The sequence below is a fragment of the Gallus gallus genome, chromosome Z (assembly GCF_016699485.2).
Source record: "Gallus gallus isolate bGalGal1 chromosome Z, bGalGal1.mat.broiler.GRCg7b, whole genome shotgun sequence".
Lineage (NCBI taxonomy): Eukaryota > Metazoa > Chordata > Aves > Galliformes > Phasianidae > Gallus > Gallus gallus.
This window is the reverse complement of record NC_052572.1, coordinates 770,598-784,971: the sequence shown is the minus strand read 5'-3', so window position 1 is coordinate 784,971 and position 14,374 is coordinate 770,598. Positions and strand designations below refer to the sequence as shown.

The 14,374-nt window shown below is 51.9% G+C and overlaps 1 long non-coding RNA gene across 1 annotated transcript; it reads left to right on the top strand.

Moving 5' to 3' along the window:
* Window positions 1-1,486: 1,486 nt before the first annotated feature.
* On the top strand, window positions 1,487-5,469 carry LOC121108477. Its single transcript, XR_005843009.1, has 3 exons — window positions 1,487-1,703; window positions 4,120-5,168; window positions 5,250-5,469. It is a non-coding gene; the product is annotated as an uncharacterized LOC121108477 (long non-coding RNA).
* Window positions 5,470-14,374: the final 8,905 nt, after the last annotated feature.

The window sequence follows — 14,374 nt, the reverse complement described above, 5'->3', positions numbered from 1 at the left end:
TGGTCGGAGCGCAGCCTTCCTGCTGCAGCACCCCACGGCTTCACCAGGAGCCCTGCCCTGGTCCAAGTGTGGGGCTCCTGCTGTCAAGCAGATGGCAGGAAAAATGATGGGTGGAGATTAATAATAATGCTGATAGAGAACCAGATCGAAGGGATCAGGCAGCCACAGAGGGAACGAACAATAATTTGATGTCTCTATAGTAAATGAAGAGGACAGATGCTTGCTTGAATTTGGGGATTAGATTTCCCCGACTAAAGGAGATAATAAATGAAATGATTACAGCATTAAAAAGCCGTTGTCCAGCGGAGCAGCGGCCACAGGGATGCTCGCCCCACAGATGAGATGAAGGGTAGACGCCCAGTGGCAGGGCTGGGCACGGCCCTGGGGTCACCACCACAGCCCCACTGGCAGCCGCCTCCCAGTGGGTCCCTGGGAAACAGTCACAGTTCTGCAGCCACCATTTTTAGCATGGAGCCTTTTCCTTCTTTTTGTGTCTTGGATCAGAAAAGACCTTAAAGATCAAAGAACCATAGGATGGCTTGGGCTGGAATGGTCCTTAAAGATCATAGAGCCATGGAACGGTTGGGTTGAAAGGGACCTCACAGCCTTTCCAGCCCCACCCCTGCTGTGGGCTGGCTGCCTCCCCAGCTCAGGTTGCCCAGGGCCCATCCATGGCCTTGGGTACCACCAGGGATGGGGCACCCCCAGCTCTCTGGGCAGCAGTGCCAGGACCTCACCTCCCTGGTCAAGAATTCCCCCCTCCCATCTGACCTAAAACTCCTTTATTTTAGTTTAAAGCCATTCCCCCTTGCCCTATCCCTATCTGTCTGTGTACTAAGTTGATGCACTCTTTGGCCTTTGGTAAATGTTGATTCAGGACTGCAAGGTGGGCGCAGAAAGATATGGAGTGACTCAAAGGCCAACTGTGTTCTGGGCTACATCAAAGAAGGGGTGGCCAGCAGGGAGAGGGAGGTGATTGCGCCCCTCTACCCAGCTCTTGTGAGGCCCCATCTGGAGTAGTGCATCCAGGCCTGGGGCACCCAGCACAGAAAGGACATGGAGCTCTTGGAGCGGGTCCAGAGGAGGGCCACTAAGATGGTCAGAGGGCTGGAGTACCTCTCCTGTGAGGAGAGGTTTAGGGAACTGGGCTTGTTTAGCTTGGAGAAAACTGTGGGGAGACCTCATTGTGGCCTTCCAGCACTTGATGGGAGCGTATAAATGGGAGGGGGAACAGCTGTTCACGAGGGTGGATAGTGATAGGACAAGGGGGAATGGTCTTAAACTGAGACGGGGAGGTTTAGGTTGGATATTAGGAAGAAATTTTTCACCCATAGGGTGGTGATGCACTGGACAGGTTGCCCAAGAAGGCTGTGTATGCCCCATTCCAGGAGACATTCAAGGCCAGGCTGGATGTGGCTCTGGGCAGCCTGGTCTGGTGGTTGGCGACCCTGCACATAGCAGGGGGTTGGAACTACATGATCATTGTGGTCCTTTTCTACCCAGGACATTCTATGAAAGGTGGAGGAGGTGCTTACCTGGCCACGAGAGCAGGAGGACCTGCATGTGCCTCCCCACTGGGCTGCAGGTGGACCCTGGTGTTCCAAGGACACAACAGTGTGCTAAAAAGGGGTCTCACGGCTTCACAGTCCCCACAGCTGCTGGCATAATTGGCTCATGTGGTGCCCGATAAGGAAGCCCACCAGGTAACAGCGAGCACTGCCTGGGTCTCTCAGTGCAGTGCCTGTGCTTATTATTGCTTGAATTAAGCAGTTTCCCATGGAGAACTGGCTAATGATGTCACTGAAATATGAGGAAGGAGGAGGCAATCCCACCTGCCCCAACCCAGCTGCTGTGCTTGCTCAAACAAAACACTCTCGGCTGTGCAGTGCCACTGCGGTACGATGCTCCCGGGGAGCAAGAGTGGGCAGGAGGAGGAGAGGGAAGTGTTTTATGAGAGCAGGCGCCTCTTCTGCACAAATATCTAAAAACTATTAATTTCGGGGCAGCAGCTAGGAAGAAATACATGAAAGGGAAATTGATTTCTATTTAAATGGTATGTTTTCATCACCTTTTTTCCGAGCATGAACATTCATCTTTGAGTACCTGTGCTAATTGATTTCAAATGCAATTCAACACAATCACTGTAGAATAATAAATCTCGGGGAGAAGGCACAGGAGGGGCACCATGGGGCACGTGCAGGCGGCAGGAGTGAGAAGGAAGAAGGGCTCTGGACCCCAGCCCATCCCTGTCCCCATCCCCATCCTTGTGGCTGTTGTACCAAAGGTTCAGGGCCAGGCTGCAAAAGGTGGGCTCTATCCCATTAGGGCAACTGCTGAGGGTTCAGGGAGCTAATGTGATGGGTTCCACTGATCCCAGCAATCCCTTGAAGGGAGGAGGTGATGAGGGCCTGAGCCGGGTGGCTTTGGGGCTGAGGGACATGGGTTGGTTGCAGGGTTTGCAATGGTGAGCTCAAGAGGTGGCGCTAGGAAAGGACTCAGCTTGGGTAGTGCAATGGGACATGCAGGGGCCGCTAATGGAGCCTTTCAGTTCCCCATTGTTCATCCTCACAAGCGCCTACCCTTTCACCAAGGGCAGATCTTGTCTGACCCATCTGGTGGCCCTCCACAATGGAGTAACGGCATCGGTGGACAAAGGAAAGGAAACTGGTGTCATCCGTGATCTACCTGGACACGTGCAAGACCTCTGCCCTGGTCCTACATCACATCCTTGTCTCTAAGTTGGAGAGATATGGATTCAAGGAGTGGAATATTTGGTGGAAAAGGGGTTGGTTGGAAGGTCGTAGCCAGGCGGGTTGCTGTCAATGGCCCTGTGTGCAGGTGGAGGCGGTCACTAGTGGTGTCTGCTAGGGGTCCTTCTTGGGATCGGTGCTCTTCAACATCTTTATCAATGATGCAGGCAGTGCCATTGAGTGCACCCTCAGCAGCTTGCTGATGACACCAAGCTGTGAGTGCAGGTGACATAGCAGAAAGAAGAGATGCCATCTAGAAGGACCCAGACAGGCTTGAGATCTGGGCACCCATGAACCAAGTAAGACTCCACAAGGCCAAGTGCAAGGTGCTGCACTTGGGGTGGGGCAATCTCACATATGTGTACAAACTCAGCCCAGATAACATCAGCTGAAACACCAGCATAGGGCAGCATCAGGACAAGAAGGAATGGAGGATGGCAACCACTAAAAATCAGCACATGGCTGCTGGGATGGGGTCACCCCATGGGTGAGTGGGAGCTTGGCAGGGCTTGCAGTGGGGCTGAGCTCTGGGGCTGCTTCCAGCCTGCTGGGTGCCACAGAGCTGAACAAGACAGTGCTGCCGAGGAGCTGCTCAGCTCTCAGGTGTTTATCCTCCAATACATAATGGAACATGATACCCAAAATGCTACTATGGGAAAATGGGCTAATGGAAGCCCTGTCTAAATGTGGAAGCTGTGGGTGAGGAGGTGAGCTGCTCCTAGCTCAGTATGTGGCACTTGTAGACAGATATTGCAATGCTACAGGCTGTTGTGGTACTTACAGCTCAAAAGGATGCTGAGAAATCGGGGAAGGAACAGAAAATAGTCATAAAAATTGCTTGCAAGCCAAAAATACACTGTGCAGAACCAGGCTAAAAGAGCCTGATGTGTGGAGCTTGTCAAGAGAGAATGAGAGATGCCCTGATTGCAGGACATGAGAACTTCTGCAGGAAAACCAGTGAAATAATGTGATGTCTGTATCCTGCCGGATGCACGAGGGCCCCGAGCTGCAGCCATGGGGATGCGTCCTGTGCTGGTGGCTCTGCTGTTCCCTCAGCAGTGTCCTGCAGGACTGACTGCCCTCTGGAGCAGACCTTCCAGAGAGACCCAGCACTGGGGGACAATGAGTGAAATTCAAAGTGTTATCCTAATGAACAATCCGTGGACTTCGACATGGCACGGCAGGATGAAAGTTCAATAGCAATATTCACACTGAGTTATCTCCCAGTTTATGGGGCACAAGATTGACTGCTTTTACTCTCATTTTCTCTGAGCAATTTCATATGTTCTCACACACATGTAGGGGCTGCCCAGACCCAAAGCTATGCTGCATGAGAATTCGTCCACCATTTCTGTTTTCTCCATGGCAGGGCTGCAGTGCAGTGGGCAGGAGCTGCTGGCAATGGACGTGAACTGGAGCAAAGCATTGCAGCAGACATCTCACCCCTCTCCTCCTCTCTATACTGAAGACCGGTGCTACCTCTGAAAAAAACAGAAAGAAAGAAAGAAAGAAAGCATGCATGCTGATCACTGCTACAATGATTAAACCCAGGAACTGTTTGAATGTTTATATTGATGCAGCTGGGACCGCAAGCAAAATAAACCCGGTAAAATAATAGCCAGTGGACAGTCAGAGACCATGGCGAACCTATTGATTGCAACAGGGTCTCTTTTCTGTGCAGCAGAATGATCTCAGAAGAGCTGAGCTTCGGGTAATTTCTAGCAAACAATGTATTGTGCACCATTATTTGTGGATCCTGCAAATCGAACCAGCGTGCCCAGGTCTCTCCCATGTGCACGTGCTTCAGAGAAGGCTCTGCTAAGAGGGAGCCCAGCATCACCAAGCACGCTGCTTTGCAATCGGGTGTATTGCAGAGCCGAACAGTCCCCCCACAGCCACCCACTGCCCCACAGGTGCCTCCTCCTGCCCCACGCTGAGCTGTGCTGTGGCTGTGGCCATCCCTGCACTCCTCCTGACGGATCACCGCCTGGCTGAGTTTAGAGAGCAGCACTGCAATATATTATGCTTCATACCCTGCAATATTCTCTGAACGCATCCAGCGAGTTCCCCGGGTCAATTGCAGCTGATCCAGTTTGCAGCAATTGCCAGAAGAGCCAGCTGATGGATGTCGGTGGGTTTGTGCTGAGCCCCACCCTGCGCTCGCCTGTGGATGTGCTGGAAGCCAGCAGGGCACTGTCTGGATGCTGCTCCGGCTCTGCAGCTCAGACCACTGTACAGTTTGCTGCACACTGATTGCTGGCCCCTTCTGACCTTTCATGTAGAAGTGCAGTGAAAGAAGCCCCTGGTTCTGACTGGGAAGACGAAGGTGCTGCACAGACGTGTGCCTGGCCAACCTGACAGCCCCGGAGGTCCTGGTGGGGCTGGTGGCACACACGTGCACATACATGCATTCAAAAAGTAAGCACGTGTTGTTACAGGACAAAGCACCGCAGGGCCAAGTGCAGCTGTTAAAAACAAGTGTATTTCTTCCCAATTCAGGTTGGCGTGGAGGAGACCGCACGAATTTACAGCAACGAGAAGAGCGGGTGATAAAACACGGCGTGAAAACCCAGGTATTGTGGCATCAGCAGAAAGAGGAGGCACAAATCAGGGGTCCACACCAATTTACATTCCCTGTGTCAGTAGAGGAAGAAGGCTCTGAAGTTTTACAGTTAATTTGTGTACTTTACCACAGGTGCTGTGGGAAGTATAAAACAGCCGAGCGCAGCCTCATGGTAAGTGTGTAAAGTGTTTATAAATTGCTAAGCAAAGCAGCAGGCAGTGATCTCCGCGCTGTGAACCAGGCTCTGTGGGGCAGAGTCTGCGCACTGCACCAACCTAAGGGGATGATGATATATCCACGAGCGCCGTGCTTGGGGCTGTTGTATACGAGGGGCTGCCTAGCAGCTCTCTGTGCTTACAACCAGCAGCCAATGCCTTGAGAAAAGAGAAATGCAACAAATCAAGGGGAAGAGCAATGAAAACCCGCGTGCGTCACGGCCCGGCGGGGCTGGCAGCGGGGCAGAGTGGCAGCGGTGTGCTGTGCGCGCTGCCGTGCGCTTCGAGGTAACAAAGGGATTCGCCGCCGGTTCAGAGGTCAGCCATTTGATAAACTGTCTCATATTTTTCAATGAAAAAAATGATACTTCATCTTTCCAGTGACAGAAAACTTGGAGACGGTTTACAGTAATATATGCCTTTTTTAATACATGGCTTGCAATCTCGGTCCGGCGGCTGTATGAAGAATGGAGTAGCAGCCAAAAGGTTAATAGAGCATCGGTCCTTTTTTAATTGAAAAAATGACGGAGGGACCATGTAGCAGGCCGAGCAGTAATATTATTACAGGCTGTAAGTACTGTTCCAGAGACTTACTGTTCATCTGGGAGCAGGGTAATGAACAGCGGCCGTGCTCTGGCTTGGCGGCAATGTGAGCATGTCCTCGGAAGGCTGAGACCCGCAGCTCTTCCAAAACACCAATTGCTCCCTAAACGTTTGGCTTTGCTGGAGGATGCCCGCTGCTCTCAGTCACAGGGCTCAGCTCTGCCTATAGGGGATGTGGGACACTGCACAGAGCCTTCTGCCTAAGGGTAGCACGCTCGCAGGTGTCAATCAGCAAAGCATTGTCAACTGCAGGTAAATTACAGAAATTAACTTCGCCTGTGGATTTGGGCTGCTGGTCCTCTCCTGCCCGTGCTGCCAAATGCCCTGCACCCGAGCATCCTCACTCCAGCACTCACCTCTATGAAGTGGGCATTGTGGGGCTGCTCTGCGGGCCCCGTGCACCCGTAGTCCCACAACGCCCATAAAGCTCCACCACTCCCCACAGTGTCCCCACAACCCCCATAGCTTGATGTCCTCACAGCCATGGAGATGCCAGTTGTGGAGATTTGGTCAGTTGAGGGATAACTGCCCCCAGACCACCCGTGTCACCCCCAGAGCTGAACCTGGGGCCGGCGGGAAGCAAAGAAGCCCCATGTTTCGTGGGAGTGCCTCGTTGAGGATGGATGCTCGGGGGGAGCGGCACTATCTGTCATCTGTGAACAGCCTCATTTACAGAGAGACACCAGGAGGAAAGGCAATCAGCCTGAAAGCTGCTGTGCTGGGAATGGGTAAAGACCCTGTGGGGGGGGGGTCTCCTGGTGCACAGCACACGGCACACAGCACAGGGCACAGGGCACCAGGCACTGGGTGCTGCATGTCATGCAACTCCGCTCCAAATCTGGACCCTGTGTCCCACTGTCCATGATGGCTCTGTGCACACCAATTTTTCTCTAAATTTGCCTACTAACTGCCACAAATTGTGCACACCGCAGAGCCACCCCCGTGCACAGAGCTTCCACCCTGTGCTCCTGCTCTGTCTCCCCATACAAAGCACCGACTGAGGGCAGATTGCTGCCACGATCCTTTCCGCTGCATTTTTCTCCCCCTGCGGAGGATGAGCTTCGGTTACTCCCATCCATCTCATTCCTTCAGGTCATCTTCAGTCTGCAATTTCCCTTCACCCCGAAAAGAGTGCCGCATCGATTCGCTCCGTTCCAATTTCAGGCGGGGGATGCTGTGTGCTCAGAGCCCCACGTGTGGCCGTGGGGACACCTCGGGGACATCTGCAGGCACACGGGGCAGCGCTCCAGCACAGCCCTCGCAGCGCATGGTGCTGATTTTCCCTGCCCTGAACAATCGTACCCTTAACAGTGCGGGCATTGATGGCTTTGCCATTTTGCATAGTAGACATTTTTTTAGCCTGTTAACAAAACAGAAGCCAGATATCCACCGGAGCCACATTCCAGGGAATACACCTCCGCCACAGCGCTGTTGCTCTTACAGTGAAAGCATCACAACGGTGCCCTGTGCCACATCTGACAACAAATATGATTTTAGGTGTCACGCAGAGGGCGTTTAATTATCGGAGACGTGGGCGTAACGGTGTTTGTGTCACCGGAGCGATGCGCAGATGTACCTCGGCCCAAGGGGGCTGCACTGCCTGCTTCCCAGCAGCCCCTCCTGATCAGAGGTAACGTTACAAAAATGGTTAAATGAATCAGATTCAAACGAGGGCTGTTTCTTCTCCTGATCAATAGATCCGAACGAAACAATGCCAAAGGCTCTGAGTTATGGCGTGGCACCGACGGCGGTCAGGACAGTGGCAGCAGCCAAGACGAATACACACCTTTTCCTCTGTTATTGCTTTAAGCCTTTTATTATCATTATTATGGGTGATTAAAAATCCCATTAATCAGATGCTAAACAGATTAGGTTCTATGAATTAATTTTCTGGATATAACTAAGACAAACATTCTGCTCGGAGCTCGTTTAATGAAATAGAAGCTGTTCATCTGCAAAATTAGGGCTGTGCATATCGGAGGGTTCAGCTGGAGCAATCCACCGCCGCAGGCACGGGCAGGGGCTGCAGGCCACAGCCACGTATTTTTTACCCATTCTAAGTAAAAGAAAGATTTTGCTCTAAGTAATTTATGATTCATTACACAAATAGCTCATTAGCCAGGACCAGAAAATAAAATTAGAGTCATTTAAGGAATAATCCCTTGATTTACTATTTAAGAAAGAGAGACCACATGATGGGCATGGGGCATCTGCCTGGAGACCCTGTGCTGGAGGTTGGGGGCTGCCTATGGGGCCGTGGGGATCCAAAGTTCCCCTGCCCATGGGGCGGGCAGTGACTCACTGCCACTAAACCCTGAAGCATCCACTTTCTTCCACCTTTGCACTTCCTTGTGCTGTAAAACTACCGCCAACCACTCGTTAAAGGCTGTGGATGATAATAGGTAATGCTTTCATTGCACAGACTTCAATCTGTTGAAGTTTGTCTGCTGCTCATAGACACCGACAGAAAGGTGTGGGACAGCCCCAAGCTGCCCATGGCCCCATGGGGGGGCTGCTGCTGCGTGTCCCTGTGGGGTCTCTGCCACAGCTGTGGTCAATGGGCACCCGAGGCTGCAAGCAGCCACCAGCAGGAGGGCTTGGCACAGGAAAGCTCCAAGATAAATTGTTTTCTCGGAAGAAATTTCGTAATGGTGTTATTTCATGTTATCACCAATGACTCCTAGCTTCTTTTTAACCTGACTGCATGCTGCCAAACACTCGGTTCTGCAGTGCTGCCAAGAGTCACCCTGCAACGGGACACAGTTTGCACACAGCCTGACATGGACCGTGAGGCAACCTGCATCCCTGCAGCCTGGGGTAATACCTGCATGCCTGCAGCTCAGGACACCGTCTGCATCCCTTCAGCTTGGGGTAATACCTGCATCCCTGCAGCTCAGGGCAGTACCTGCATCCTTTCAGCTTGGGGTAATACCTGCATCCCTGCAGCTTGCATCCCTGCAGCTCTGGGCAGCACCTGTATCCCTGCAGATCTGGGCACCAACTGCATCCATGCAGTTCAGGGCAGCACCTGCATCTCAGCAGCTGAGGGCACAGACCCAGCCAGCACCATGGCTCTGCAGCCTCTGCCTCCCCTCCTCGGTGCATAACTTCTACCCACCAGCAATTAAACGAGGGGATGGCTCTTAGCAGTTCTGCCGTTACTGACGGTGATGCAGGAAATGAGCGTTAATTGATTTTTTCACCAGGATCTTTCACTCCCACAACAATTACAGAGCTGCCTTTGAGTGTAACATATTGGAGACAGTGGGATAAACAAGTTCCACTGCAGTGTGTTAGATCCCAGGCCATGTGAGCCAGCAGCGGTGACGTGCTTTGCTCCTATAGCTTACCATCAAAGAACCATGGAAAGATAGAATCACAGAACCATTAAGGTCAGAAAAGACCTCCGAGATCCCCAACCCCATCCCACCCCACCATGCCCACTGACCATGTTTCCACACACCACATCTCCATGGCTCTGTGACACCTCCAGGTATTGGGACTCTCCCACTCCCTGGGCAGCTGTGCCATCTTCAGAGAATAAACTGTTCCTCACATCCATCCTGGCCCTCCCCTGGCACAGCGTGATGCCGTCACCTCTCATCCTATAGCTGTTACCTGGGAGCAGAGGCTGACCCCCCCACACTCCAGATTTTCAGGAGCTGTAAGGAGCAATGAGGTCTCCCCTGAGCTTCCTCTTCTCCATACCAAACAATCCCAGTTCCCCCAAGGTCTTTGTGTTAAAAAGAAAATGCCAAAGGAGCATTTAAACCATCTCAAACCCTTAAAACATCATCAGAGACAAGTAGAACATCTGCTGCATTCATTTACAGCCCACTCTAGAATTTTTCTATTGAATGACTATTTCCTGTGCCTGTATGAATAAATAGGTGTATCCATTATCATGGTAGAAAGTCCCACATTTGGCCTTTTGAAGTCGTTTGTTTGGGAAAGAGGGAGAATATTATAGCAGTGAAGAAGGCACCAACAGTCAGCAGCGGTAGGAATAATCCAATTTTCTTCTCAAAGAAGGGCAAGGGTCCTCCTAGGAGGTCAGAGCTCTCTTAGCACAATTAGAACTTTAATTAATGGAATTGGCAGGGGGAGGCAGCACATCTGTCCCCCCGCTGGGTGTCCCTCGGTGCGTCAGCACTGCGGAGAGGCCCTGATCCCTGAACGATGCGCTGCTCCTTTGCAGCACCGTGTTTTTGCACAGGGTTAATTGTTTCCCATTGTTCCGTCTTAATTAAGGGGCCAAGTTCCTCTCTCTTCTCTGCCTGGCAGATCGTAATGAAATCTGTGGAGCCACACAGGTACAAATGGGAAGGGAAAGGTGACCACCAGGCAGCACGCTCCCCCTGGTCCTGCTGCCCCATAAGCAGCCCTGCAGCTGGACGCAGAGGGGCTGACCCCAACTGTCCTTCCCCTGCCTGCATGTCCTGGAGGCCGCTGCCAGAGCAGAGAGAGGCATCCCTGCAGCATGCAATATTCACGGCCCCTCTGGGACAGCCGTGGATCCATCACAGCAGTACCCTGTTGGACCGGTGCTATGCCCGGGCTGTGAGCCCAAGGGGACAGGTTTGTTTACCAGTGCCACAGCACAGCTCCAAGCCCAACCTCATCCCCTGGGATTAATTTTTACACAATCATTCTGGAGTCTGTGATAATCACTCCATTAAAAAAATGAAGAGATTTGGGATTTTTTTTTCAATGCGGGGGATTAGGTCTAAATACAAGTAATCTGCAGGAAGCTCAGCTGCATGCACACCACTAATCGCTCCTCTACTCTTCCCAGCTTTAGCCTTTTCATTAGTATTTTCCCCAATAGAGTTGTTCGTCCTCGGGGAGGTCGGGGCAGCGTCCCGTGGCGGCTCCACGCATGGGAAGCTAACGCTGCGTGGAGTCCAGCAAGTGTTTTTGCAAATGTAATTAGAAGAAATATATACCTGGGACTGTTCTGGCCACCAGCTTTTTAAAACAAAAACGACTCAAGCACTTAAAAAGGGCTTGAGCAGGATTTTGGTGCTTACGTTCAAAATAATTGTCCCAGGAAACCCAGTTCAGCAGCCGTCTAACCTGAAAGCACTTACATGCACTTGGGCAGACATTCAATAAAGCATTTAGGTACCTGAGGTGCTGTATCAGCAGAAAATTTGGGGCTTTTATTCAACAGAGTGACTCAGGGAAACTGGAGAGGCTCTGGTGCTGAGACAGCCCGGTGCAGCCAGGTGCAACGGGGTCCGGCCTTGATGCAAGCTGGCTCCAGGCTGGCTCTGTGCTTGCTCCAAACTGCTGGATGCAGGCTGGCACATCTGGGTTCAACCAAGCTCCAACTTGGCTCATAGAACCATAATATCATTAGGATTGGCAAAGACCTACAAGACCCCCAAGTCTCATCCCAACCCCCCCAACAAGTGATGTTCCTAAGTAAAACCACAGAGTCATTAAGGCTGGAGAAGACCTCTAAGATTCCCAAGTCCAACCCCATCCCGTCCCCACCATGCCCACTGACCATGTGCCCAAATGCCACATCTCCATGGTTCTTAAACACTTTCAGGGGAATCCACAACCTCCTGGGGCTGCCTGTGCCAGCGTCTGTCCACTCTTTCCGAGCAGAAATTGTTCCTAACATCCAACTTGGACCTTCCATGGCACAGCCTGAAGCCATTACCTCTTGTCCTATCAATCTTCTTGCACTCTGGCTCCAGCCTGGCTCCAGCCAAGTCCATCCAAGTCCATCCAGGACCATCTGACCACCTGCAGACCGCAAGGTGCCCGTGTCCACTCTTGCTTTCCCCACCACAGTGTCTCAGTACTTTTTATGGCCACTACACGGCCCTTCCTCTTCAAGTCCTCTGCTCCTGCCATGTTCCATGACCGTGGTGATCTCCACGTCCACACCAAGCCCAGATGGCGAAGCCTGTGAGATGCCCACCACACCTCAGGCGTCTCTGACATTCTCTCCTGCATACCAAAATGCTGGGACGTCCACGTCCCTTGGGCCCCACACACTGACCACTGATGCCACCTCCTTTACAGCCCTATTTGCAGCTGGATCCACCTCTGTTGGCTGCTGCAAGCAGCACAGGGCTGAGGGCCTTCAGGAGGGGACGCTTACTGATGCAGCACCATGATTAGAGTCGCAGGTGGCTCTCTCTTTCCCTCCTTCCCTGGGGAATGGCTTTTCAGAATGAGCGGAGATGCTGCAATCCAGCAGCGAAAGCTGAGCGTGGGGAAGGAAGGAGTCGGTTCTGATAATAAATTCATAGAGTTTCACACACCAGCAGGCTACAAACGCTCGTTTTTAAAGAGATTTTAAAACTATCTGGGGTGCAGTCAGTCAGACCAAGACACCCTCACTGCTCGGAGAACCCACGCACGGGCAAAGCAAAGAAGGAGGAGAGCCAGCTCTGGAAAGGTTCCTTTCAGAGTGTGCATCTTCAAAGCACGACTTTCCTGCAGAGTTAAAAGGAGCATGTCCCATTTGTATGAATAAGTGAAAAAATGGGAGCCATTCCTAAGCACGTGCTTGACCCGCTGGGTGTTTCCTCTGCCGGACCCAAGAGCAGATCAATGCCCTGATTTCTTTTATGTAGCGTATCTGCATTCCTGCTTCTTCATTCCTCGACTGCTTGAATTCTTGTCCCTGTTTCAAATGCATTTCTTCTCTTCCACATCTTTCCTAGCATTAGGAAAATTCCTGTCATGTGCCCCTGCTGGATGTCGTTTCTTTGCTGGCAACCAGGCAAGTATTGATGCTGCTTTGCTGCAGCGATTTTGTTTGTTTCATTATTGGAAACTGCTCTGGAGAAATATTCCACCTGGAGCTCTCGGGGCACGTCCTGCAGTTCTGCATTCCTGCACCAGGTCACAGCACACGGTTTGTCCCCATGTCCCCGAGTGCCACATCCCTTTGTTTCTTGAGCACCTCCAGGAGCAGTGACCCCACCACCTCCCTGGGCAGCCTGTTCAGTGCCTGAGTACTCTTTCTGAGAAGAAATTGTTCCTGATAGCCACCCTGACCCTCCCCTGGCACAACGCGGGGCCATCACCTCCCATCCTATCACCGGCGCCTTTTGGCAGAGTAGATTCTAAAATCGGGCTCTTCTTTCTGAGCTGCGGTCCATAGGGACTGTAATCCAACATGATGAGAAGAAAACCAGGCGAGGCAAAAGGTTCCTGGGAATTTCCTGTGGAGCCTCTCTGTTTCTGCAGAAAGTGGAGCTCCTTTATAGCCAGCAGCAGGTTGGGAGGGCAGCACGAACAGCTGCACTGACAGTGGCAGATGAGCATGCAGTCACCAAGCACTGTAAGGAAGAGATCCCTCCCTGCACATTGCAGTAGTTGAGATGTCACTGTGTGCCTTTCACGGCATTAATTACATCACTTTCCTGTGTCTGAACACTGAAAAATAAGAGGCTGTTTCACCCCACAATTTGCAGAAAGAGGGTGTCCTTTTCCACGGTCAGGCGCAGCCACCATGAAAGCGGGTGTTATCTGAAGCACCTTCTGACACTGTGCACAGAGCACAGAGCAGAAGGTAAATAAATAAACATAGCACCCATCAGTAGGTTAAGTTTAAGGAGGGCCCACCCTCGTATCTGTCGCAATCAGCCCGCATGTGCTCAAACCCCAGCATGGCTTGACTGTAGTTTGGCTCTGTGTTTGTTGCACATCACTGATGGGCAGCTGGAAAACGTCTTATTCCCCAGCAAAAAATGCAACTTCCCAGTGTGCTGGGCCAGTCTGTCCAGGGGTGCTGGTGTGTCCAAGGGTGTCTGTCTGTCCAAAGATGTCTGTCTATCTAAGGGCGTCTGTCTGTCTGGGGGTGTTTGCATGTCCGGAGGTGTCTGTCTGTTCAGAGGGGTCTGTCCAGGGGCCTCTGCCTATTTAAGGATGTCTGTCTGTCCAGAGGGTGTCTGTCTGTCCAACCACCTGGAAGCTGTCTGTCCCACCCCTCAAACCAAGGTACCGAAGCCACAAACAGAAGAGGTTTTATGAGGAAGGCATATTCCCCCTCAGAGAGCTTCAAATCTAATCAAAACAGTAATTCCTACACATTTCCTATTGTGTTCCACTGTTGTGCTTCCCAGGGAGCACACTCACTTAAGAACAGGTATTTATCAGCAGCCAACGACCCGGCTCAGCCCCCGACACTGCAAGGCTGGCACAAAGCAGTGGCGATGCACAGGGGTGAGATGCATCCTCTTCTGCCCCTTTATCCTCAAGGCAGCTTGCAAAAT